Source organism: Mixophyes fleayi, chromosome 5 (assembly GCF_038048845.1).
Source record: "Mixophyes fleayi isolate aMixFle1 chromosome 5, aMixFle1.hap1, whole genome shotgun sequence".
In the NCBI taxonomy this organism is placed as follows: Eukaryota; Metazoa; Chordata; class Amphibia; order Anura; family Limnodynastidae; genus Mixophyes; species Mixophyes fleayi.
The window spans coordinates 264458797-264486205 of record NC_134406.1 but is presented as its reverse complement, the minus strand read 5'-3'; the positions used below and the strand labels follow the sequence as shown (position 1 = coordinate 264486205).

The following is a 27409-nucleotide window of genomic DNA, read 5'->3' as shown; positions in this document are numbered from 1 at the left end:
TGCCACACCCCCTTTTCTTGCAGAAAAGCGGGACTGATCAGCCAATAATGGGACTACTGTAGGATGGGGTTATGCTGTAGTTTGTTCTTGATCCTGTGTATTGAAATTATGATTCGCTCTCTATGTACATTGATACTATCCTGCCATTCTCTTATATTCCGAACCTCTGACACAACTGAATGTGTCAATATGCAATGCCTGAGTTTGTAACCTGAATTTATATATACTCTACAGTATCTCTTAAATTGCCTTAATGGCATGTGACAATTTAGACCAAACCCAGAGATCCTTTTGACGTCCAGAAAATCAGGATGCCAGAAAACCTATCCCACTGTCACAGAACAGCCAATTTAGAAAGGGCTCATAAGCATCCTTTTCGGAAAAAAAAAGGGGATATTAATGGAGCGAGAGAGAGGACAGGGTGTTTCGGAACAGTGGCAAGGAGACAAAATCCCCATTCATACGCTGGTAGGCAAGGTTGAGAGGACACTTAAGGTGGTAATGAAAGAGGCCAAACATTTGAGATATGTCGCTGCAAAAGGTTTGACCAAATCTTAGTTGAACAGAATGGATCATGGATCCAGTCAGGCCCCCATTAAAGGTAGTCTTTTGGTATCCGTGAACTTAGCATTTTTTTGCATTGAAGTCTGTAGAACTGTGGGGTAGTGCACCACACCTAGTGATATTAGTGTTAAAGTTGTGCGCCGTCTGATCACATAGTTTGCTGTTAGGATCAGGGTGCTGTTTTGTTGTTGCTGTAGTTATCACTAGTGTGGGAGGCACGTTTGAGAGGGTAAATAGCAATGTGGGTAGGCTGTGTTTTGTCTCCTCAGTTTCCTAGACACCGGGTTGGAGATTTGCAGATGACTAACAAGAGGAGGTGGCGACCATACCTCGGTGAGTACCATCTTCTGGTTGGGCCCTCACCCATACAACAGAGAGTAGGGTATTCGGGCAGGATTGTTCCCTGCCCCGAATATCCGTAGTCCCGTGCCCATGCTCAGAACAAAACGAGGTGTCGGCAATCGGGGTAGAGTTAAGTGTCTGTACTTTGTGCCGTCACCTTGGGCACCCCATACCCTTCCATCTGGTATCCCTACCCTTCAGTAACCTGTCTCGCTCCTTCTCTAGACTGAAGTGCTGAGGGGTTTCAACACTGAGGTTGGGTTCCTGGTGAGGAGTGTATGGTTCGCCCAGGGTGCAGATGCCCCCCTGACCAAAAGCCCAGTCTGCCCCTGGAAATAATCATTTCCTTTGTTATAAAGATCAATCCAAGTACAGTCTTCAATTTACTATCTTACTATTTGCTCTATGTTATTACACTGCCTTCACCGGAGTACAAGCTTACATAGAACAATTCTATTAGTAATTACTTCCTACCAATAAGCTGAATTATTGTAGCCTGGAGATGCTCTGCTGAAGACCCCGCTGTTTCATCACCAAATATTAAACCCCAAAATGTAAATTCTCCAAAGCCTAATTATGTGCCATCCGTGTTGCCAAACCAATTTACCCATTTGAACGATTGACATGTTAGTTTGGATAAAAGTCATACAAAACATTGTAAAATACAAAAACATTGTTCCTCATTTATAAGAAGATTACAGCTCAAACTACTTAGTTACAACAAGACGTTTTATGTTTGTGAATGGGGCGTTCTCCCATCTCGCAGATAAGCCTAGGTGGAGTGTCTTAATGTGTGAACAGCGTGGCTAAGTGAAGTGTTTTTTGGCACAATGCATAGTGTTCTCACAGCATGTGAATACCAATTACGTTATGCAAAGGTCATCCAGGAAGAGGCTAAACAAATGTCCGTCTATAGCATTACACACTGGTACATTTGTGTATTTGATTCCATATCCTCTTTCTGAATATTAGTATCAAGTTATCAATGATCAGTTATACGCAGAAACAAGAGACAATCAATATTCAACTATTACCAACCTTTAAATAGTTAAAGAAAAAGAGATACTACTCTTTCTGGTGTTCACAGAGACTTTTTTACACTACAGCAGCCTTTCTGATATAAGATATCATAGCATGTATTTTATTATACAAAGAAACAAACACTCCCAAAGTAACAAATACATGTAATAGAAGTACATATAAATTTAACAGCCAAACCAGGTCTGTATTGGCAAAGGAATGATCATTTGCCAGGGGCTCACCAATAAACTTAATGAGTCCCAAAAAGATCTCCTATGTCAACCCTCTGGTGCCCTTGGACTACAAAATAAAATGTTTTTAATAATAAGTCATTCTCCTCATTGAAATAATTTACACTAGCATAAGTTAAAGTTATCCAAATGTGAAACCTTCCCTTTAAAATATTTTAATAAATTAAGAACCATTTTCTGTATTATTGTTAAGCAATGATATAATTTGTTACCAGGTCAGCACTGTTACCTCTAACATGAGAGATCTGGAAATTATTGTGTTAAAAAGAAAACTTGCAGCTGATTGTGATCGTAGCCCCTCAGGATGGAACACTCAGTAGACAACTTAACTTTTTCCTTCCTGGTTTGCTCAGCTTAGAGGGAAAACTGATGATTGGGTTTTTTTCCAATCTACTATTGAGTGTACTTTGGTAAGTACTTCATATCCGAAACGTTTATTTAGTGGACACAAATGTTAATGCGTTATGTACGGTGTTCATAGTGCTCTTAGTAAAAATTTTAAGTATACAACTAATAGACAAACACATATAATTGTACTAATAGCTATGTTACAAAATACACTATATGAACAAAAGTATTTGGCCACACCTTTCAATTATTGAATTGAGGTGTTGCCAGAGGTGTATAACATCAAGCACCTCGCCATGCAGTCTCCATTTGCAAACATTTGTGATAGAAAAAATAAGTCATTCTGCAGAGCTCACGCGTGGGACAGAGACTTCAAGCCTGGTACTGTGATAGATGCCACCTTTGCAATAAGACGGCTCATGAAATTTCCTCTCTGCTGGATATTCCATGGTCAACTGTAAGTGATATTATTAGAAAGTGTAAGCGCTTAAGAACAACAGCAACTCAGCCACGAAGTGGAAGACCACTTAAAATCACAGAGCGCGGTCAACGACTGCTAAGGCGCCAATGCTCTGCGGATTCCATAGCTGAAGAGTTCTGAACTTCCACTGGCATTAATGTAAGCACTAAAACTGTGCGGCGGGACCTTAATGGAATGGTTTTCCATGGCCAAACAGCTGCATACAAGCCTCACATCACCAAGACCAATACCAAGCGTCGGATGGAGTGGAGTAAAGCACACCGACACTGGACTGTGGAGCAGTGGAAACGTATTCTGTGGAGCGATGAATCACGCTTCTCTGTTTGGCAGATGGGTGAGTCTGGATTTGGCGGATACTGGGAGAACATTACCTGCCTGACTGCATTATGCCAACTGTGAAGTTTGGTGGAGGAGGGATAATGATACAGGGCTGTTTTTCAGGGTTTGGGCTAGGCCCCTTATCTCCAGTGAAGGGCAATCTTAATGCTTCAGCATAAAAAAATCATTTTGGACAACGCTATGCTTCCAACTTTGTGGTAACAATTTGGGGAAGGTCCTTTTCTATTAAAACATGACTGTGCCCCAGTGAAAAAAGTAAGGAATACAAAGACATGGTGTGATGAGTTCGGTGTGGAAGAACTTCACTGGCCAGCACAGAGCCCTGACCTCAACCCCATTGAACACCTTTGGTATGAACTGGAACGGAGATTACGAGCCAGGCCTTCTCCTCCAACACCAGTGTCTGACCTCATAAATGCTCTACAGAATGACTGGGCACAAATTCCCGAAGAAACACTCCAACATCTGGTGGAAAGCCTTCCAAGAAGAGTGGAAGCTGTTATCGTGCAAAAGGGGGACCAACTCCACATTAAAGTATATTTATTTGAATACAATGTTGGTGTATTGGTCAAACGTCCAAATACTTTTGTCCATATAGTGTTTGTCCTTGACACTGGCCTTGCAAATAACAAATATCCATGGAGAGAATAGCGTTAAAGATCAATATTTAAAATTAACTTACACTCTTCAGATATCTTTCAGCACAATACCTATTCTGCTAGGTGCACTGTATTTTTTTAAAGTTCACCTAGCACTGTAAAATCATATATTTCTTGAAGTTTGAATAGATATAATTTACTTATTAGAATTTCTTTTTTTTTACAATGATCATTTTAGAGATTCTAGCTTAACCTTTATTTTACTGTCAATACAGAAAGGATAAAGCATTGGAAGGTTGTCATGTAAGCTTCGTTATCATAAGTGACAGCTCCTATAATGGAGATATCTATTTGAAAACAGTCACTTACTAGGAAGAATCATTAAAACTCTCCCTAACCTTGTTAACATTCTAAGAGAAGTTACTGCTCCACTGTTTTCATGCTGAGCAGGAAATCCTTACCCTACACTGATGAGCCTAATTATGATTGAAACAGTCTGGCAGCAGGTGAGATCCTTGCAGGGGCCAAGCTCAGATTAGTTGGAATACTCAGTGGAAAAATCATTTAAATGGTTTTCTTAAATGTGTCAGCTCCTGTAATGGAGATTTATATTAGCACCAGATGTAATTGAAATATTATACAGTATTTTGTATAAGTTACATGTTTTACTTTAAATAAATGTTAAGAAGTGTTCGTAATAATAAAAACCATCTCTGGACAACCAGGGGGAGGGTTATGTATAATTTGGTTTAGTGTTTCTACAACATTACAGATATACACTCATTTGTTGCCAAAGTGGTATAAAAGTTTGCATAACTCCCACCAAGGGGTAAATGTATCAAGCTGAGAGTTTCCGGCGGGTTTGAAAAGTGTAGATTTTGCCCATAGCAACCAATCAGATTCCAGTTATCATTTTCTACAATGTACTAGATAAATGATAACTAGAATCTGATTGGTTGCTGTGGGCAGTATGAAGATACATGGTTCCCAAATGTCAATTTTTCTTGCCTGACACAGTTCCTGCAGGATTCCTTTCTTGGTGTTCCCGCATGTTTGTGCTGCTGCCTCCATTCTGCTGTGCCTTTCCAATTCCGTGCTCGTCACTGAGTGATCCCACCACTTGCCACCAAATGTGAAGATACGTGGTTCCCAAATCACTCCGAACTGGATTAAATACAGCATGGCCCCTTAACGATAGCAGGTCCAACAAGTGAGGAAATCAGTTCAAATAAATCCAGTGAGATGGGTTCCACAGCACATCTCTGGCAGAGCATCACCTCTTGACACATGTGTCTAACTCCCAGGGTAGCCTCTTTTATCACCTCATAATCCCACCTTGGGAACTGCCTGCCCAGGGAAGTTGCAAAAGGTCTCCATTGGTGGGCTTCTCACACTATCCAGCCCCCTCCCTTACCTCCTGAGGTGTCTACCCTCAGGTGACCCCTGCTGGATCTGGCTCCTGGCTGTCTGTAGAGCTCACTAGTGGACAATAGGGAGCAAACAGAAATAACGATGATAGTTTAATTCACTCAACTCCTGAGTGTTCCCTGTGGAGGTGGAATTTAACCCCTGAATTACTTTTCCAAGGCTATGTTGTTATAGTTCTATCACTGATAACAACATGGCTAAAAAGTGCAGTTCGGGTATGGATTAGAGTAAGAGGTTGTAACACTGGTTCCATACACCATGCCCATTGCTTTACAGGCAACATCTACACTTTTCAAATGATGCTGCAAAATTTGAAGCTCCAATGAGACAAAATGAAAGCTATATTATTGGTTTCCATGGAAACTGGAAGAACAGAACATGTAACCATAAGGTGTATAGGTTACCAATAGAGATTGAGGACATTGAAGTGAAAGGTATTAGTGTGTTGCACAATTAGTGACACATTTTCATTCCCTCCGGATAAGAAATGGGCGTCCCATGTTATATTTGATATTTATACAAGGCAACGTTAATCATATCTGCAACTACACATCGTATGGTAACTTGTTGCGTAATATTACTCCCTAGGACAACGTCCTGATATAGGCGGGTAGGGCTGACATGACCTAACTCTCTATAGTATGACTCAGGCTGAGTAAACTTGGGTTAAACTCATACGGATGGAAGCGACAACTATTTGTGTCACTCAACTCTGGATTTCAAACTTAAATTAAAAGGACACTGACCGAGGGTTACATACATATAGAATAATCTATATCTGGAAAGCAATTTAGAGTTGGACATTTAGAATTGGGCGCATGTCTGACTTTTTTACGCAAGATACGCATCTCCATAAGATATGCAAATCATGCATACACATATATTCATATTTGCATATCTTTTACATTTTATGCAGAACAACAGGGACAGGTAGTGCGGACAATGTAGTTCGATTATAGTAAAGGAATGTTCACGAAATTGTGACGCATATAGATATGGATGCAATCGGCGAATACGCCTTTTAGGAGGTGTATCTCTTGTGGGGGCTGGGGAACGGCACCGTGATGACTATCAGCGGCATTATCCTGCCACTTCTGATTGGCTGATTGCGTCTTGACGGCTCCAGTACTGAAATCATTAGTTTAGCGGTTATGTATATGAAGTTGCCTCTTCTCATTACTTAATGGACATCTCCATTCGGGCTACATAAGAAGAATAGAAGATCCTCATTTGATTTTTAAAAGGACAAACAGCAAGACGTTTGTAAGTGATTTAATTTGTATTTGTATTTTGTTTCTGTTCATATTTAATCAAATGCTATATTGAAACGCGACTTAGCATAAATCAATAATTACACACAAAACAGATTTAAGTCTGGCACAAATGCTACTGTTAAACAAGGTAACGTGGGCAGCCGACGCATGCAAGTAAACGCATGTATCTATTCCTATGCATGTTCGAGGCACAAACGCACATCACATCTAAATGAGCCCCCCGGTGTCTAACAATGGGCATAGCAGCCCATGTGCCTGCTACAGGGCCCCTAATATTGGGGATCAGGGATCCAGGTCCCATATAACAGACAGACTGGTAAGTTTTGTGGAACACAGGTTTTCTGGGTCGTCTTCCCCCTTCCAATCTATTATAATGGACACTACGCCCCTTATCAGTCGCAGTTCTGATCTCATTGAATGGAGAAATGGGTGTGGCCTGTTGCCACCATTGTGTTTGAGAGAGAAGTCATCAATGGGGTGGTGGAACTATCATTGGGGCAGTAGGTGCGGTGCGGTGCACCGTGGCCCATGGCCATATTGGAGCCCGCTGCACGGGGAACTAGGGAAACTTATAGGTACCGAGGGTGATGGAATAGTAGAAGGAGAACACGAGAAAAGAGGGCCCTGATCCTGAGAGCTTACATCCTAAAGGGAATACAAACATAAGGGCGTTAAATCTGACATATAGAACAGGAGTTATATTACTGCACGGTTTTCCATACATAAGAACATATTGCAACTAAATGTGCTCTTTGCGTGCTGTTTACTGGCTTTTCATTGGATCACATAGGGTAGCGGTGGCAAATACGCCTTACATTATTATGTACTATGGACATAGTCAGTACGTAGCCATTATTATGGTTAGAAGGAGAAGACCTTTTACCATATTTAGTTTACTCTATACTGCATAAGAGCGACACATTAAATCCGCGCCCAGGAATGACGTCACTGGTATCGCTTTTACCAGTGACGTCATTCCTGGGCGCCGGACACTCAATCTCTCTATTTTCTTGCAAGTCAGCTTTTCCAACAGTCGGCCCGCTGAGGATGTCGGGAATGGTAGTTTCGTCATGACGCTGTAGAAGTAAGTATTGTCAGTGTGGTGGTAGTCGAGAAAGCGACTGCCATCAGCTTAAATGGTGCTGATTACACCATTAACTGAATTACTCTACCAGTCACTATTACCAGGAGTAGCCCCAGAGGACTGTAGTCCAGCGTCACAAATGTGGGAGCAGAGAAGAGGCTGGTAACTACAGACCTGAGCGCCTGACATCGGTAATATGGAAAATTAATGGAAACAATGCTGAAAGAGAGAATTCCCAAGCGGCATGGATTTACTGGTGGGTTAATAATGTCAAACAAGTCAGTTTAATTTCTTTAGACTGGTTGACTAAGATACCAGATCAAGATGAAGCCACAGATGTAATATGTCCAGATTTTACTAAGGGATTGAGTTCATAGATGGATGAGGGGACATGACATTGGTTGAAGGATAGATGACAAAGAGTTGTAGCATATGAAATATATTCAGTAGAGTGAGAGATCCCCAGTAGAGTACCCCAAGGTTCTGTTACTCAACTATTCACCTTTACTCTGTTTATTGGGGACATTGCTAGAGCCAGCGCGGTGGCTTAGTAGTTAGCACCTCTGCCTCACAGCACTTGGGTCATGAGTTTGATTCCCGACCATGACCTTATCTGTGTGGAAATTGTATGTTCTCCCCGTGTTTGCTAAATCATGCACTTAGGTCTAGTATCAATTAAGTATAGCATTAATGACACAAAATGTCAACTACTGAGGAGAAGCAATGAAGAATGACAGTTGGATGCATAAGGAAGAGAGAGGGGTCACTATATAGGTTATTGGTGAGACAACACCTAGAATACTATGTTCAATTCTGGAGGACATGATTTTAGAAGAACAGAAATAAATAAAAGATTGTGCATCAGAAAACTTACCAGGGAAGGCTGCCAGACTTTCCTATGCATAGCTTGTAGCAGAGAGGAGAGAAGGGGAGGTAGGATAGAATCATTCAAATATATCAAGGCTTTCAACAAGATACAGTAGGAATACTTTCTACAGAGAAGGAGGAGTATTAGAACACGAGGACATGAACTAACACTGGAAGACAGGTTTAGGGGAAAATTAAGGAATAATTATTGCACCAAAAGAGTTACACATCTAGAATCAACAGAGGTGTTTGATATTGGAATGTAAACATGCTTGAGATAGGAAATCTTAAACCTATGTGTCTATATTAGTTCAAGCTACAAAATATTTGACTCCTTTGTAGTAGTCACCGGGTATAAATTCATCCTAATTGCACTCAAATGGTCACAATAATTTAAGCATGTCCTCTCCGGACACTCAAGATGATAACAGTTTATTCGCTTTTAGGCCCCAAACTCCCCTGTGTGCATTTGTGGCAAAAGTAATTTCATCACCATTACTCCAGCAGGCAGGTTTGACTCCAATTTTTCTTTTTTTTTTGTAATGCACCCACAGGCAGAACAAAAAAAAAACATCACAGCTATTTGGTTTTAACCATGAACAGGAATGTTATATATTAAAAAGAGAGCCTGTAATATAATAACTAGAATGCAACATTAAATTGAAATACTGGTCAACAAAGGTTATAGAAAATGTATCTATTTTTCTTAACATAGTATATTTTTCTTTAAACGGTCTATTGATCTGGATATAATGGACCCTTCTCAGGGTTTACATACGACCTGTTTTCATGGTTTATCAGTTTTCAAAGATTTTCCCGTCAAGACCATAATTAAACTTTTCTCATTTATTATTGATCTTCTGGATGCAAAAGTCAATTAATACTTGTCATGGAAGTCTGGGAGATTATGGTGCATGGTAATTCTCTTTGTGCACACAAGTCATTCTTCACATGTCTATCAAAATATTTTGTGACTAAGTAACATAGAAACATAGAATTTGACGGCAGATTAGAACCACTTGGCCCATCCAGTCTGCAAATTTTTTAACCTATGGTAACCTAAACCCTGTTTGATCTTTATTTTTTATAAGAATATCCTTATGTCTATTCCAAGCATGTTTAAATTGCTCTACTGTATTAGCCTCTACCACCTCTGATGGGAGCTATTTCACGTATTCACTACCCTTTCTGTGAAGTAATTATTCCTCACATTTCCTCTGAACCTACCTCGCCCCAGTGTCAGTACATGTCCCCGTGTTCTAATACTTCTCTTCCTTTGTAGAATGTTTCCCTCCTGCACCTTGTTATAACCCTTGATATATATGAAAGTTTCTATCATGTCCCCCGTTCCCTTCTCTGCTCCAAACTATACATATTAAGATCTTTTAGGCTTTCTGGGTAAGTTTTGTGCTGTAGGCCATGCACCATTTTAGTTGCCCTTCTTTTTACAGTCTGTAATGTATTTATATCCTTCTGGAGATACGGCCTCCAGAACTGAACACAGTATTCTAGATGAGGCCGTACCAATGACCTATACAGTGGTATTATTACTTCTTTCTTTCTGCTACTGATTCCTCTCCCTATACAACCAAGCATCTGACTTGCCTTCCTCATTGCTTTGTTACATTACTTACCTGCCTTTACGTCACCTGAAATAGTGACTCCTAGATCCTTTTTGTGTGTTTGTAGGAACGTTCCTACACACACACACACACACACACAGTATCACTGCTACAGCCTCCCTTTTGGACGCAGCTCTTTAAAGCATTTCACAAAGGGACGTTCCTTGTCACGCTCAGCAGATTATGGGATGTCTGAGTTTTCATTTGCATATTGTTTTTATCCTTCTAAATCACCTCATTTATGTAACTTTCTGTGGTGAATTGATAGTCTGTGTTCTGATTGTATTGGTTAATACCACAAAATATCTGCCGTCAGTGGTTGTTATTTACGAAGTTTACCAGATGCACGATGCAAAATACCAGAGAGACCTGGAAGGTCCCTCCAGAGCACATAATGTTGTTGCCTTCCCGTCGCAAAGTAAAAGTGCGCTTCTAAGTGCTGAGTGCACAGAGGTGGTAAACCTTTAGAGGTGCACAGTCCAGAAGTGAAGACTTCATGTCCACCCTCAGACCACTTATTACCAACCTGTTTAATTAAATAAACTATTCGATTTTATTTTAAAATTATGCTAAATGATTTTTTTTATCACCCCAATGGAACGAGTACAACGGACAGGTGTACCTCAGAGAGGAGGAAGAGCTCTGCCCATTTCAAATACCATAGCTGTAGCCTGTGTGTGGGACCGGCCCAGCACCAAGCAGCCTTGTTTTCCCTATGACATGGTGACACATGGACATGGACTTTCTGATAGAGGCCTGGTACTTCTATGGGAGGAGCAAAACAGCATGACCCCGCCCCCCTCCCATAGGCCATTGCTACAGTGCTGAAAAGTGTGCTCTGGCTCTTCCTATTGGAAAGGCAAAGTTGCCACTCTAGGCATTGCAAACCTGTTAATTGCCCCAGTTGCCACAGCCCAGGAGGTTAGGTAAGAACAGCCAGGGTTTTTTGTGGCCCTTTCTAATTACATGCGCTTCTCCGCTGATATGCGCTAAATCAGTATGAGGCCATTTCTCCATCAGCTCTGAGGTGAGGTAAGTCCTTCAGCGGAGTGGGGACGGCTGTGCATGTCAAGGAACCACCCAGAAAATGTTGGTCTCCGCCCCTTTGACTTATTTTAATAATCTCGTTGGTGCTCTGAACAGAAAGTGGCACCAATGCTCTACTGCGCACATTGAAACGCCTTCATTGCGCCCAACTCCAGATGTGGTCTTCTTACTAAACATTGCTGTCAGCTGATCATCAGTATTCTGTATTCCTTCCCATAATTCGTTTCTGTAATTATTTGTGGTAGTGAGGTTATGCCGTCTGTACTTACACCTATTATGCTAAATGTTACCAGCCCTCCTTACAAAGCAACTGAGCAACAACAATGTTCTTTTTTTTTTATGAAATAACTATTGCCATTCAATCCTATATAGAATTACATCTCATAAACTACAGATAGTTCTTTAACATTATCCTCATTCAAATAATTCAGGAGGAAGCTCGTTGGTGACATTCCTTATTTGATATGTGGATTCTTTAAACTTTGTGGTTCATCTTCTATTTAGATTTATCAACATCCCAGTAAATTGTCCGAATGCACTTCTGTGAGTGAAAAATAAATCAGGAGTGTACAGCAGGACACCTAGGTGCAGGCCTGGGGTATCAGAACTGCAGAGGTGGCAGGCTGTCCCATACAGTTTGGAAATTGCTCGAACCCACAGTGTGATTCCCAGCAAGACCACGGGGTATATTTACTAAATTGCGGGTTTAAAAAAGTGGAGATGTTGCCTGTAGCAACCAATCAGATTTTAGCTGTTATTTTGTAGAATGTACTAAATAAATGACAGCTAGAATCTGATTGGTTGCTATAGGCAACATCTCCACTTTTTCAAACCTGTAGACAAGTAAATATACCCCCCACATCCCTGTTCCAAGGGGCCACACACCTCTTTTGAACTCAGAAAATGGGGACAGTCCTGTCAAAATTGGGACTCTTTAGACGTTTAACCCATACACTTCCAACAGCAGTTTGCAATTTATTGCGTTTCATTTTCTTGCTTATGTAAAGATTATTTGCACATTTATGTACTATTATTATAATGTGTGAGTGAGTACTCTTCAGTAACTACCCAGCTGCCTCCTACAGGAATACTTTGGTACTGGTGTCCAGTGATGTTGGCATTCTGGAGTGGGTTTGGCAATCCGACTCTTCTTGCAGGGTGAGAACCAGGACATTACTGCTCTGGCACAAGGACATCCTGGCATCCTGCCCTGAAGTGTCTTCAGACTCTTGCAGTTACAAGTTCCTAAGTAGTCTGGTTTTCCCAGGTCAGTGCTTCTAACTATTAGGATTCGTAGTGTCAGGATCCTAAACTGTATTTGTTTTACAGTATGACATACGGTATATACACTAGAATGGGTAGAGAATTTTACTGCAAACAGTAATATGGTTGGAGCTTTGCTGTAAAGAGTCTGCACTGTGTCCAAACATTTTCCATCAATCATATGATGGCTGCAGAATAAGAGATCCCCAATCTGTGCTGGGGTTCTCCAATCACGCACTGCCAGTGCGGTGAAAGTTGTGCTGCTCTCTCTTATCTGGTACAACTATGTTCTGCTTTGTGACAACTTATTCAGTGTCACATTATACCACAGCCAATAGCATACAAGTCAGATACACTTGGCCACACCCATACCTTCCAAGCCACACCTCTGATCTGCGCAGCTTTTCCTCCCATCCACCCAATCACACGCCTTAACAGCTTTAGCCACTCCCCCTCATATCCACAGTCGATAGAGATAGCTCCATGAGAATTGGACTTTTGAGGTTTGGACGTATTGTTCTGTGAAAACTACACAAGTCCTGTTGCAAATTTTGCAAAAAAAAAAACCACAGAACAATACATTTTGCAATACAAATATATAATAAAATAATAAAAGTAATGGCTTGTGTGAGGGGCTCCTGATATCTATGTGTGTTTTGCTTTCAGTCACTGTTATGCAGTTTATCAAAGTAATTGGTGGAGACACATCCAAACTGACAATACGGACTGCATGTTGGCACAGAATTGTTGCCTCGCAGCTCTGGGGCCCTGAGTTGAATTCCGACCAGGTTCCTACATGCACAGAGTTTGTATGTTCTCCGTGTGTTGATATGGATTTTCTCCAGGTGCTTTAGTGTCCACCCACAGACTAAAAACAAACTGATAGGTTAATTGGCCTCTGAATTAAAATGGTTCTTATGTGTTTCTGTATCTGTGTTAGGGAAATTAAACTGTAAGCTCTGCGCAATATGTTGACACAGAGTCATAACTAGAAATGTTTGCGTCTGGGGTAAGAAGGTAAGCTGACGCTCCTCAAGCCTTTAACCAGGGGCAAATACAGGATTTGCAGAGTGGGGTTTCCACACCACGCCGCCAGTGGGCGTAGCTATAATTTTAGAGAGAGTGTTTGGCTGCTCTCCAACTCTTCCTATCCCCATAATATACATGGGCAATGCTGCGTGCACTACTGTTAGGTGCATGCAGCTCTCTCTATTCAAGCAGGGCCGTGTGAAGCGGGAGCAGGGTCCAGCCACCTCAATTATACAGTGCCCCAGGCTTGGGGGGGTTCTAGGCACTAGAAACCCCCCCCTCAGTTTGCCTATGTTAACCGTAACCAAATTATGCGAAAATATTGATTTCCCCCTTCAGCTTTGCCCCTCTCACATAACCCTAGTTACAGCCCTGTGTTGACACCATAAAAACCAATGGATAATAATACTGAGAGAGCTGACAAACGACAAAACTTCCCGTTCCCTTTGGGAAAACACTCCAAAAATAAATGCACATGGGCACATGTAGGGGGCACCAATATTGAGGTAAGTGGTGTGTGCATATAAACATTGTTACCTCAGTTCACGGCTCAGCAGTGAGAGGGAACGTAATACACTTCAGGGGCCACACGGGGGGCCTTAACCTTCACAAGAGCCGCTCATTACCCTTAATCTCACTAATAAGGTAAAACAATACACTTAATGAAAGAAAGAGACATCTATCTGTAATAACTTATAAGCAGGTATTTTACTTAAGTGTTACAAGTTATAACAAATACATCTGATAATAAAGCAGGCAGGAGCCGGGGGCCACAGCTGAAGGTTCGAGGGCCCCCTGTCGCCCATCAATGTTCTACAGTTTCATTGCTTTATATTTATGAGAGAATTTCCAAATATTTGAGGGTCAGAACGCTTTCGGCAAGTGACAATCCTCCCATAGGGCCTTTTTAGAGTTTGACGCAATTTGCTCCTTGAATACATGCATAAAACTTCTGTCGCAAAAAAACATGCACTTTCTTGTGCACTGTGAGTCGCGCGGCTTCACAGTGTTATTAGTAAATGCTGAAGTCATGTTATCCAATTTATACACAACATAATGTAATGAAGGGTTGAATGCACCAATGAGATTAGTGATTTAACAGTGTTAATATGCGAACATTGCATTTTCTATATACAATGAAAGGAACTAACCAACATTCCACATCCGTCATTTACCACTATATAAAAACAATGGGAATCTTCTTTCCTGCAGTCGCCCAACTGGCCAGTAAGGAACCAGGCACAGCGCTAATGAATGAAGTACTATGACCGGAGGGGTGAAATCGCAGAAAGAGGCAGCTAGATAGTGCTAGTATCATCGTTGTATATATTTATACTAGAGATGTTCACTGACCCCGTGTTCTGGTTATCTTTTTGGATCTGGAATAACTTTGTGTTTTGGTCTTGGCTTTGGTTTTGGCAAAACCGGCCTTGCGTGTTGTGGTTTTTGATCCGATTTTTTTCTAAAATCCCTATATTTTTGCTTTATTTTTCACCCTACATTATTATTAACCTCAATAACACTAATTTCAAGTCATTTGCAGTCAATTTTGACCACCTCACAAGTCACAATATTATTTTCATACATTTTCAAACAAAGACTGCAGATTTAGAAGAAGAAGCCTGCCAGACCTATTATTTCTATTTAAGCAATGACAATTAGCAATGGAGCAATGGAGCTCTCCTCTTTGTGTGTTACCTATATAACACAGTACAATGTGACTGCAGATTTACACCAAGACTGCCAACCCTATTATTTGTATTTCAGCAATGACAATTAGCAATGGAGCAATGGAGCTCTTCTCTTTGTGTGTTACCTATATGACACTGTACATTATGGGAATTCAGGTTTTAAAGGCAAAGGGGTAAATGGAATAAGCACCGGGTTCTTCAACACCAGCGAGTTCGGCGTCTTCGGCGTTTAAATTTAAAGCGGCGCTGCCTTGTAAAGGGAAACTTCCCTTTACAAGGCAACGCCGCTTTAAATTTAAACGCCGAAGACGCCGAACTCGCGGGTGTTGAAGAACCCGGAGCTTAATTGTCACTCACCGGACCGTGAGTGCCTCTTCCCGGACATTTAGGAACCGTGGCCGTCCTCCATCCTGAGGGTCTGCGCATGCGCAGCCCTTTTCTACCCTTCAGTGTATGTCCCTTTAACTTAATTGGCAGATCAGGCAACACTCCCTATATTAAGCACCTGTGGTCAACACCACGTTGCCTGATCTTGGAGTCTCATTCCCCATGAGTCTCTGAAGGTGTTCCTGTGTTTCCTCGTGTATTCAGCGCTGCTGATTCCTGTGGTTTCCAAACCACTTCTACCTCTGTGGTTTCCAAACCACTTCTACTACTGTGGTCCCCATACCACTTCTACCATCAAGTGTATCATCGTGACTGTTAGCTGATTCCTATCCGCTGCCTCCGTGCACTACAGTCTTCTAAGCCACTTCAACTCTATCTCATATCATTGTGACTGTTTGCTGATTCCTATCCGCTGCCTCCGTGCACTTCAGCCACTCTCCACATCTACTCACCTGTTCATCATCAAGACGGTGAGCTGATTCCTATCCGCTGCCTCCGTGCACTTCAGCCACTCTCCACATCTACTCACCTGTTCATCATCAAGACTGTGAGCTGATTCCTATCCGCTGCCTCCGTGCACTACAGTCTCCAGCGTACAACTCGTCTGTGTTTCAACATCGTGACTGTTAGCTGATTCCTATCCGCTGCCTCCGTGCACTACAGACTCCAGCTTGCAACTCGTCTGTGTTTCATCATCGTGACTGTTAGCTGATTCCTATCCGCTGCCTCTGTGCACTGCAGTCTTCATCTCATCTCTCCCGTGTTTCCTCGAGACTGCTGCTATTATTGCCATCCGCTACTCTCCGTGATCAACAGTCCCTGGTCTACTCTGCTCACCCGTGTTCCATCGCTATTTGCACCTGCTGGTTGCGACTGGTTACCTCCGTGTGTCCGCAGAGTCCTGCTGCTGCTGCCAGCGCTAGTCGTCCATCTACTGCTGATCCGCTCTCCACGCCTTCCTGTGTTCCGCTGGTCTCTACCCGCCTGTCCGCATTGGATTCGTGTCTCATCCGCTATCCTGCTGCTAGATCATCACCATTCCCCTGGGTCCTCCAAGAGTCCAGTTCCGCGTTCTACCGATTCCTGTGGATTCGTGTCCCTGTTGGTTTACTTACCTGTGCGCTGCACCTACTAGACCTCTGCTTCATCCATCCAGGGACTTCTCATCCTGCCGGCCTCCTGCCGCTCAGGTATCGCTGCACTCCTGTCTGACTGCCTGCTTCTGAACCACGGTATGCATACTTCTCATTGACTGTGCTGGTGTATTGCATATCTTGCTGGACTGTGTTGGTTCTCCTCTGGAGTCTGCTATCCGCTGAGTCTGTTGCCATCATTGACTGTACTATCTTGTTCCGGATTACTTCAAGAGACTTTCCATGTTTGCAGTGCTGTTCAGTCATTCATATATCTATATTGTGCATATTACTGTGGATCGTGTTAAGGTGCCGTGTTTACCCTGTGTTGCAGTCTCTCCCCGTGCACCTCCTCACATATATATTCAGTGGTACAACTTGCTAGTAGCAGACCACTGATCCCTGTTTCCAGTTTCACCTGTTCCAGTATCCTCTCACATAGCAGTGGTACAACTTGCTATCGCAGACCACTGACTCCCCGGATACCTCCACTTGGATTCCATTCCTTCACTCAGACAGCGGTACAACTTGCTATCCGCAGACCGCTGACTCTCATCACCTCCTCGTTTCTGTTGGACATTCCTCCTCACTATAGCAGTGGTACAACTTGCTATCGCAGACCACTGACTACCTTCACGTGTCCTTGTCCATACAGTTCCTCGTGTACTATTACCTCCATATTACCAGTGTTGCTAGTCATAGACTCTCCTGAGCATCTCATCATCTGCTATTTACTGTTCCGTGATCACCCTGCTACCAGAGTACCCTATTACCACCTACATTGCTCTGGTAAGCCTACCACCTGGTGATCCCTGGGTAAAGACTCCTAGTGCCCGTGACAGTAAGATCAGGCCATGACAGACCCAGATACGGAACCTACCGCCAAAGAGATGCTGCAGCATCTGGTCAGCCGTGTGGAGCAACAGGATGCCCGCCAACAGCTGTTACTTCAGTGTTATCAATCATTAACCTCCCAAGGAACATCTGGACAGACTGTGACAGCCACTACTGAGGCTCCTGTGCTTTCCTCCGTTTCCCCAGTGCCATCCCAGGTGTCTACAGCTTCCACGCTTCACCTGCCTACTCCGTCAAAGTACGATGGGGACCCCAAAACTTGTAGGGGTTTCCTTAACCAATGTTCAGTCCATTTTGAGCTCCAACCTCAAAATTTTTCTACCCATCGTTCCAGAGTGGCCTATCTTATCTCTTTGTTTTCTGGACAAGCCCTGGCTTGGGCCTCCCCTCTGTGGGAAAGAAACGACCCAATATTGCAAGATAGTGCCAAATTCATTTCTACATTCCGAAGTGTGTTCGATGAACCAGGTCGTGTGACCTCCGCTGCTTCCAGCATCCTCCGTTTGCGACAAGGATCTCATACAGTAGGCCAGTACGTCATTCAATTTAGGATCTTAGCCTCTGAACTTCAGTGGAACACTGAAGCCCTAGTTGCCGCCTTCTGGCAGGGGCTCTCCGATAAAATTAAAGATGCACTGACTACCCAGGAGCTTCCTTCGTCACTTGAAGATCTGATCTCTCTTTGCCATCGTGTTGATATGAGATTTCGTGAAAGAGAGGCTGAAAAAACAACTTCTGCTAAAGCACCTCTTCGTACAAACCCTCAATTTCGTCCAGTTTCACCCTCTGTGATTCCCATGGAGATAGGACGTTCCAAATTATCTTCAGAGGAGAGGAAACGAAGAGTCAAGAATAGACTCTGTATCTATTGTGCTGATTCCACTCATATGCTCAGCTCTTGCCCTAAGAGATCGGGAAATGCCAGGCCCTAACTAGTTCTGGAGAGGTGAAGTTAGGGTCCCTGGAGTCCTCTCCATCTTCTATGAAATCTAAAGTCTGCGCTTTTGATGTTACGATTTCCTTTGCTACCAAAACCTTTGAGTCACAGGCATTGATTGATTCCGGAGCAGCAGGAAATTTTATTTCCAAATCATTAGTGCATCAATGGTCTCTACCAGTAATTACGTTAAGAACACCCATTACTGTGACGGCTATAGATGGATCACGTCTCATCAACGGTCTCATCACCCAGAGTACGTCTCCAGTAACACTTCAGATTGGTGCCCTGCACCATGAAGAAATATCGTTTTTAATCCTTCCAGTTACGACAAGTCCGATTGTCTTAGGCCTTCCATGGCTTCAGTGTCACTCTCCCCAGATTGACTGGCGCACTCCTCAAGTTACGTCTTGGGGGTCTGAATGTTACCATCGGTGCCTTTCCCAAGTTATTCCTCTCAAAGTACAGCAATCTTCCATCTTATCTTCCTCACCGGGACTCCCTCCTCAGTATGCTTCATTTACTGATGTGTTTGATAAAGCTCAGTCTGAACGTCTTCCTCCTAATCGTTCTTGGGATTGTCCGATCGACCTTCTACCTGGCAAGACTCCTCCCAGGGGCCGGGTCTATCCACTCTCGTTACCTGAAACTCAAGCCACATCTGAGTACATACAGGAGAACCTCCAGCGTGGGTTTATTCGACCTTCCACCTCTCCCGCTGGAGCTGGGTTCTTCTTCGTCAAAAAGAAGGATGGATCATTACGCCCTTGCATAGATTTTCGTGGACTCAATGCCATTACTATCAAGAATCGGTATCCCATTCCGCTGATTACTGAGTTGTTCGATCGCATCAAGGGAGCCCGTATCTTTACTAAGTTGGATCTTCGTGGTGCCTACAATTTAATTAGAATTCGTTCCGGTGACGAATGGAAGACAGCGTTCAACACCAGAGACGGGCATTACGAATATCTGGTAATGCCTTTCGGGCTGTGTAATGCCCCCGCTGTTTTCCAAGGCTTCATCAATGAGATCTTTCGGGACTTATTATACGTATGTGTCGTCGTCTACCTGGACGACATATTGATCTTTTCACAGGACCTGCCTTCTCATCACCAACATGTGGCAGAAGTCCTCTCCAGGCTACGGAAAAACTCATTGTTCTGTAAATTAGAAAAATGTTCATTCGAATTGCCCCAGATTCCATTCTTGGGGTATATAGTTTCCGGAGTTGGCCTGAAGATGGATCCAGACAAGGTGAATGCTGTACTACATTGGCCCCAGCCAACTACTCTTCGTGCTATCCAGCGTTTTTTAGGTTTTGCCAATTACTATAGACGCTTCATTCAAGACTTTTCTTCCATTGCATCCCCTATTGTGGCCCTGACTCGGAAAGGGGCTAATCCTAAGCAATGGTCATCTGAGGCTCTCCAAGCCTTTCAAATTCTCAAAGAGTCCTTCTCCTCGGCTCCAATTCTTCGACAGCCTGATGTGACACTTCCCTTCTTCCTAGAAGTAGATGCCTCTAATGTGGGCTTGGGAGCCATCCTCTCCCAACGCTCGGAACAGCAAAAATTCCATCCTTGTGCCTTCTATTCTCGGGGTCTTCTGCCCGCAGAGAGGAATTATACTATCGGGGACAAGGAGTTACTGGCTATCAAAGCTGCATTAGAGGAATGGAGATACTTATTGGAAGGAGCTCGCCATCCGGTGACGATCTTCACGGATCATAAGAACTTCTCATATCTCCAGTCTGCCCAATGCTTGAACCCTCGTCAAGCAAGATGGTCTCTTTTCTTTTCCCGTTTTGAATTAATTATAACCTTCAAACCAGCTGCCAAGAACAAAAAAGCTGACGCTCTATCTAGAGCTTTTGTGACGTCCTCTGATGTAGAAGAGGTTTCCAACCATACTATTCTAGACCCCAAATGTATCTCACTGGCTGCCTCCTCCATGTCACTCACCGGACTGTGAGTGCTTCTTCCCGGACATTTAGGAACCGTGGCCGTCCTCCATCCTGAGGGACTGCGCATGCGCAGCCCTTTCTAAACCTTCAGTGTATGTTCCTTTAACTTAATTGGCAGATCAGGCAACCTCCCTATATTAAGCACCTGTGGTCAACACCACGTTGCCTGATCTTGGAGTCTCATTCCCCATGAGTCTCTGAAGGTGTTCCTGTGTTTCCTTGTTTATTCAGCCCTGCTGATTCCTGTGGTTTCCAAACCACTTCTACCTCTGTGGTTTCCAAACCACTTCTGCTTCTGTGGTTCCCATACCACTTCTACCATCTACTGTATCATCGTGACTGTGAGCTGATTCCTATCCGCTGCCTCCGTGCACTACAGTCTTCTAACCACTTCTACTCTACCATGTATCATTGGGACTGTTAGCTGATGCCTATCCGCTGCCTCCGTGCATTACAGGCTTCAACCACATCCACTCACCTGTTCATGATTGTGACTGCCAGCTGATTCCTATCCGCTCCCTCCGTGCACTACAGGCTTCAACCTGCAACTCGTCTGTGTTTCATCATCGTGACTGTTTGGCTGATTCCTATCCGCTGCCTCCGTGCACTACAGTCTTCAACCTGCAACTCGTCTGTGTTTCATCATCGTGACTGTTTGGCTGATTCCTATCCGCTGCCTCCGTGCACTACAGTCTTCAACCTGCAACCCGTCTGTGTTTCATCGTGACTGTTTAGCTGATTCCTATCCGCTGCCTCTGTGCGCTTCAGTCTTCAGTCCTTGTCTACTCTACCGTGTTTCCTTGAGTCTGCTGCCACTATTGCTACCCGCTACTCTCCGTGATCATCTGTTCCAGTTCAACTCTGCTCCGGTGTCCCATCGTTACTGCACCTGCTGGTTGCTATTGGTTACCTCCGTGTTCCCGCAGAGACCCGCTGCTGTTACTTCTCAGCGCTACTCATCCATCTACTGCTGATCCGCTCTCCACGCCTTCCTGTGTTCCCTGCTGGTCTACCTACCTGTGCGCTGCACCTGCTAGACCCCTGCTTCACCCATCCAGGGACTTGTATCCTGCTGGCCTCCTGCCCTTCAGGTATCTCTGCACTCCTGTCTGACTGCCTTCTCCTGAACCACGGTATGCATACTTCCCATTGACTGTGCTGTGTATTGCATACCTTGCTGGACTGTGTTGGTTCTCCTCTGGAGTGTACTATCCGCTGAGTCTATTGCCATCATTGACTGTGTTATCTCATGCCGGATTACTTCAAGAGACTTTCTATATTGGCAGTGTTGTTCAGTCATTTATACATTTATATTGTGCATATTACTGTGGATCAAAGTCAAGGTGCCCGTGTATATATTGTGTTGCAGTCTCTCCCCGTGCACCTTCTCACATATATATTCAGTAGTACAACTTGCTAGTGGCAGACCACTGACTCCTGTTTACAGTTTCACCTGTTCCAGTATCCTCTCACATAGCAGTGGTACAACTTGCTAACGCAGACCACTGACTCCCCGGATACCTCCACTTGGATTCCATTCCTTCACTCAGACAGCGGTACAACTTGCTATCCGCAGACCGCTGACTCTCATCACCTCCTCGTTCTGTTGGACATTCCTCCTCACTATAGCAGTGGTACAACTTGCTACCGCAGACCACTGACTACCTTCACGTGTCCTTTGTCCATACAGTTCCTCGTGTATTACTACCTCCATATTGCCAGTGCTGCTAGTCATAGACTTTCCTGAGCATCTCATCATCTGCTATTTCCTGTTCCGTGATCACCCTGCTACCAGAGTACCATATTACCACCTATACTGCTCTGGTAAGCCTATCACCTGGTGATCCCTGGGTAAAGACTCCTAGTGCCCGTGACAGTAAGATCAGGCCATGACAGACCCAGATACGGAACCTACTGCTAAAGAGATGCTGCAGCATCTGGTCAGCCGTGTGGAGCAACAGGATGCTCGCCAACAGCTGTTACTTCAATGTTACCAATCGTTAACCTCCCAAGGAACATCTGGACAGACTGTTACAGCTAGTATTGAAGCTCCTGTGCTTTCCTCCGTTTCCCCAGTGCCATCCCAGGTGTCTACAGCTCCTACGCTTCACCTGCCTACTCCGTCAAAATATGACGGGGACCCCAAAACTTGTAGAGGTTTCCTTAACCAATGTTCAGTCCATTTTGAACTCCAACCTCAAAATTTTTCTACCCATCGTTCCAGAGTGGCCTATCTTATCTCATTGTTTTCTGGACAAGCCCTGGCTTGGGCCTCCCCTCTGTGGGAAAGAAACGATCCAATTCTACAAGATAGTGCCAAATTCATTTCCACGTTCCGAAGTGTGTTCGATGAACCAGGTCGTGTGACCTCCGCTGCTTCCAGCATTCTTCGTTTGCGACAAGGCTCCCATACAGTAGGACAGTATGTCATTCAATTTAGGATCTTAGCCTCTGAACTTCAGTGGAACACTGAAGCATTAGTTGCCGCCTTCTGGCAGGGGCTCTCCGATAAAATTAAAGATGCACTGACTACCCAAGAGCTTCCTTCGTCACTAGAAGATTTGATCTCTCTTTGCCATCGTGTAGACATGAGATTTCGTGAAAGAGAATCTGAGAAAACAACTTCTGCTAAAGCACCTCTTCGTTTAAACCCTCAATTTCGTCCAGTTTCACCTTCTGTGATTCCCATGGAGATAGGACGTTCCAAATTATCTTTAGAAGAGAGGAAACGAAGAGTAAAGAATAGACTCTGTATCTATTGTGCTGATTCCACACATATGCTCAGTTCTTGCCCTAAGAAATCGGGAAATGCCAGGCCCTAACTAGTTCTGGAGAGGTGAAGTTAGGGTCCCTGGAGTCCTCTCCATTGTCTATGAAATCTAAAGTCTGCGCTTTCGATGTTACGATTTCCTTTGCTACCAAATCCTTTGAGTCACAGGCATTGATTGATTCCGGAGCAGCAGGAAATTTCATTTCTAAATCACTAGTGAATCAATGGTCCCTACCAGTGATCACTTTAAAAACACCCATTACTGTGACGGCTATAGATGGATCACGTCTCATCAATGGTCTCATCACCCAGAGTACGTCTCCAGTAACCCTTCAGATTGGTGTACTACACCATGAAGAAATTTCGTTTTTAATTCTTCCTGTTACGACAAGTCCGATTGTCTTAGGCCTTCCATGGCTTCAATGTCACTCTCCCCAGATTGACTGGCGCACCCCTCAAGTTACGTCTTGGGGGCCTGAATGTCACCATCGTTGTCTCTCTCAAGTTATTCCTCTTAAAGTACAGCAATCTTCCATCTCATCTTCCTCCCCGGGACTCCCTCCTCAGTATGCTTCATTTGCCGATGTGTTTGATAAAGCTCAGTCTGAACGTCTTCCTCCTCATCGTTCTTGGGATTGTCCGATCGACCTTCTACCTGGCAAGACTCCTCCCAGGGGTCGGGTCTATCCTCTCTCGTTACCTGAAACTCAAGCCACATCTGAGTACATACAGGAGAATCTCCAGCGTGGGTTCATTCGACCTTCCACCTCTCCCGCTGGAGCTGGGTTCTTCTTCGTCAAAAAGAAGGATGGATCATTACGCCCTTGTATAGATTTTCGTGGACTCAACGCCATTACTATCAAGAATCGGTATCCCATTCCGCTGATCACTGAGCTATTTGATCGCATCAAGGGAGCTCGGATATTTACTAAGTTGGATCTTCGTGGTGCCTACAATTTAATTAGAATCCGTTCCGGTGACGAATGGAAGACCGCGTTTAACACCAGAGATGGGCATTACGAATATTTAGTAATGCCCTTCGGGCTGTGTAATGCCCCCGCGGTTTTCCAGGGTTTCATCAATGAGATCTTTCGGGACTTATTATATGTATGTGTCGTTGTCTACCTGGACGACATATTGATCTTCTCACAGGACCTGCCTTCTCATCACCAACATGTGGCAGAGGTCCTCTCCAGACTACGGAAAAACTCGTTGTTCTGTAAATTGGAAAAATGTTCATTCGAGTTACCCCAGATTCCATTCTTGGGGTATATAGTTTCCGGAGTTGGCCTGAAGATGGATCCAGACAAAGTAAATGCTGTACTACATTGGCCTCAGCCAACTACTCTTCGTGCCATCCAGCGTTTTTTAGGTTTTGCCAATTACTATAGACGCTTTATTCAAGACTTCTCATCCATTGCATCTCCCATTGTGGCCTTAACTCGGAAAGGGGCTAATACTAAGCAATGGTCATCTGAGGCTCTCCAAGCCTTTCAAATCCTCAAAGAGTCCTTCTCGTCTGCTCCCATTCTGCGACAACCTGATGTGACACTCCCCTTCTTCCTAGAAGTAGATGCCTCTAATGTGGGCTTAGGAGCTATTCTCTCCCAACGCTCGGAGCAACAAAAATTACATCCTTGTGCCTTCTACTCTCGGGGTCTTCTGCCCGCAGAGAAAAACTATACTATCGGGGACAAGGAGTTGCTGGCCATCAAAGCTGCATTAGAGGAATGGAGATACTTGTTGGAAGGAGCTCGCCATCCGGTGACGATCTTCACGGATCATAAGAACTTGTCATATTTGCAATCTGCTCAATGCTTGAACCCTCGTCAAGCAAGATGGTCTCTTTTCTTTTCCCGTTTTGAATTAATTATAACCTTCAAACCAGCTGCTAAGAACAAGAAAGCTGACGCTCTATCTCGAGCTTTTGTGACGTCCTCTGATGTAGAAGAGGTTCCCAACCATGCTATTCTAGACCCCAAATGTATTTCTCTGGCTGCTTCATCCACCAAAATGCTACCATTTGGGAAGACCCTCGTGCCTCCTACTCTGAGGAGGAAAATCCTTTCGTGGTTCCATGCCTCTCGTTTTTCTGGACACGCCGGTGAACATAAGACCTTTGAGATTCTCTCTCGTAGTTACTGGTGGCCTTCTATGAGGAGAGACGTCAAAGAGTTTATTGCTTCCTGTGATTTATGTTCTCAGTTCAAATCCTCCCGCAGAACTCCAGCAGGGTTGCTGCGACCACTACCCATTCCGTCCAAACCTTGGACCTATATTAGTATGGATTTCGTTACTGATTTGCCACCAAGTAAGAATCACAATACTATTTGGGTAGTGGTAGACAGATTTTCGAAGATGGCTCATTTCGTCCCTCTGTCCGGTTTACCTTCCTCGTCTACTCTGGCTGAACATTTCATTAAAGAAATCTTCCGCATCCATGGATGTCCGTCTGAGATTGTGTCAGATAGAGGAGTACAATTCGTTTCCAGATTCTGGCGGGCCCTTTGTAAAACCTTGGGCATACGATTAGCACTCTCATCGTCTTACCATCCGCAATCTAACGGACAAACGGAACGAGTCAATCAAGATCTTGAGACTTTTATTAGGATGTTCTCTTCAGCCAACCAAGACAACTGGGTAGAATTGCTCCCTTGGGCTGAATTCGCCCATAACAACATGTACCATGAGTCATCATCCAAAACTCCATTCTTTGTGGTCTACGGTCACCATCCGTCTTTTCCGGAATTTCCTGCCCTCCCGCCCACCCAAGTTCCTGCTGTGGAGACTGCTTGTCAGACCTTCAAAAATATCTGGTCTCAGGTCAAAACCTGTTTAAAGAAGACATCTAACAAATATAAGTCTTTCGCAGATAAGAAGAGGCGGGCTATTCCACCACTAAAAATTGGAGATCGTGTCTGGTTATCTACCAAAAATATTCGTTTGAAGGTTCCATCTATGAAATTCGCCCCTCGTTTTATTGGTCCATATAGGATCATTCAAGTTATCAATCCAGTATGTGTTAAACTTCTTCTTCCTAAGAATCTTCGGATCTCCAATGCCTTCCATGTGTCCTTGCTCAAACCTCTCATCATCAACCGTTTCTCGACTCCTTCCTCAGCACCGCAGCCAGTTCAAGTTCATCAGGAGGAGGATTTCGAGATTACTGAGGTATTGGATGCAAAAATTTCGCGAGGAGTCCTCCGTTTCCTCGTTCATTGGAAGGGCTTTGGTCCTGAAGAGCGTTCATGGATCAAAGCTGAAGATCTTAATGCTCCTGCCCTTCTGAAGAAGTTTTATTCCAAAAATCCGGACAAGCCCGGTTCCAGGCGTTCTGTGCCCACCTTTAAAAGGGGGGGTACTGTCACTCACCGGACTGTGAGTGCTTCTTCCCGGACATTTAGGAACCGTGGCCGTCCTCCATCCTGAGGGACTGCGCATGCGCAGCCCTTTCTAAACCTTCAGTGTATGTTCCTTTAACTTAATTGGCAGATCAGGCAACCTCCCTATATTAAGCACCTGTGGTCAACACCACGTTGCCTGATCTTGGAGTCTCATTCCCCATGAGTCTCTGAAGGTGTTCCTGTGTTTCCTTGTTTATTCAGCCCTGCTGATTCCTGTGGTTTCCAAACCACTTCTACCTCTGTGGTTTCCAAACCACTTCTGCTTCTGTGGTTCCCATACCACTTCTACCATCTACTGTATCATCGTGACTGTGAGCTGATTCCTATCCGCTGCCTCCGTGCACTACAGTCTTCTAACCACTTCTACTCTACCATGTATCATTGGGACTGTTAGCTGATGCCTATCCGCTGCCTCCGTGCATTACAGGCTTCAACCACATCCACTCACCTGTTCATGATTGTGACTGCCAGCTGATTCCTATCCGCTCCCTCCGTGCACTACAGGCTTCAACCTGCAACTCGTCTGTGTTTCATCATCGTGACTGTTTGGCTGATTCCTATCCGCTGCCTCCGTGCACTACAGTCTTCAACCTGCAACTCGTCTGTGTTTCATCATCGTGACTGTTTGGCTGATTCCTATCCGCTGCCTCCGTGCACTACAGTCTTCAACCTGCAACCCGTCTGTGTTTCATCGTGACTGTTTAGCTGATT

General features: G+C 44.0%; 1 protein-coding gene across 2 annotated transcripts in view; it reads right to left on the bottom strand.

Moving 5' to 3' along the window:
* FER1L6 (fer-1 like family member 6) overlaps positions 1–27409 on the bottom strand; it is a 177463-nt gene that overhangs the window by 124623 nt on the left and 25431 nt on the right. The window lies entirely within an intron of this gene.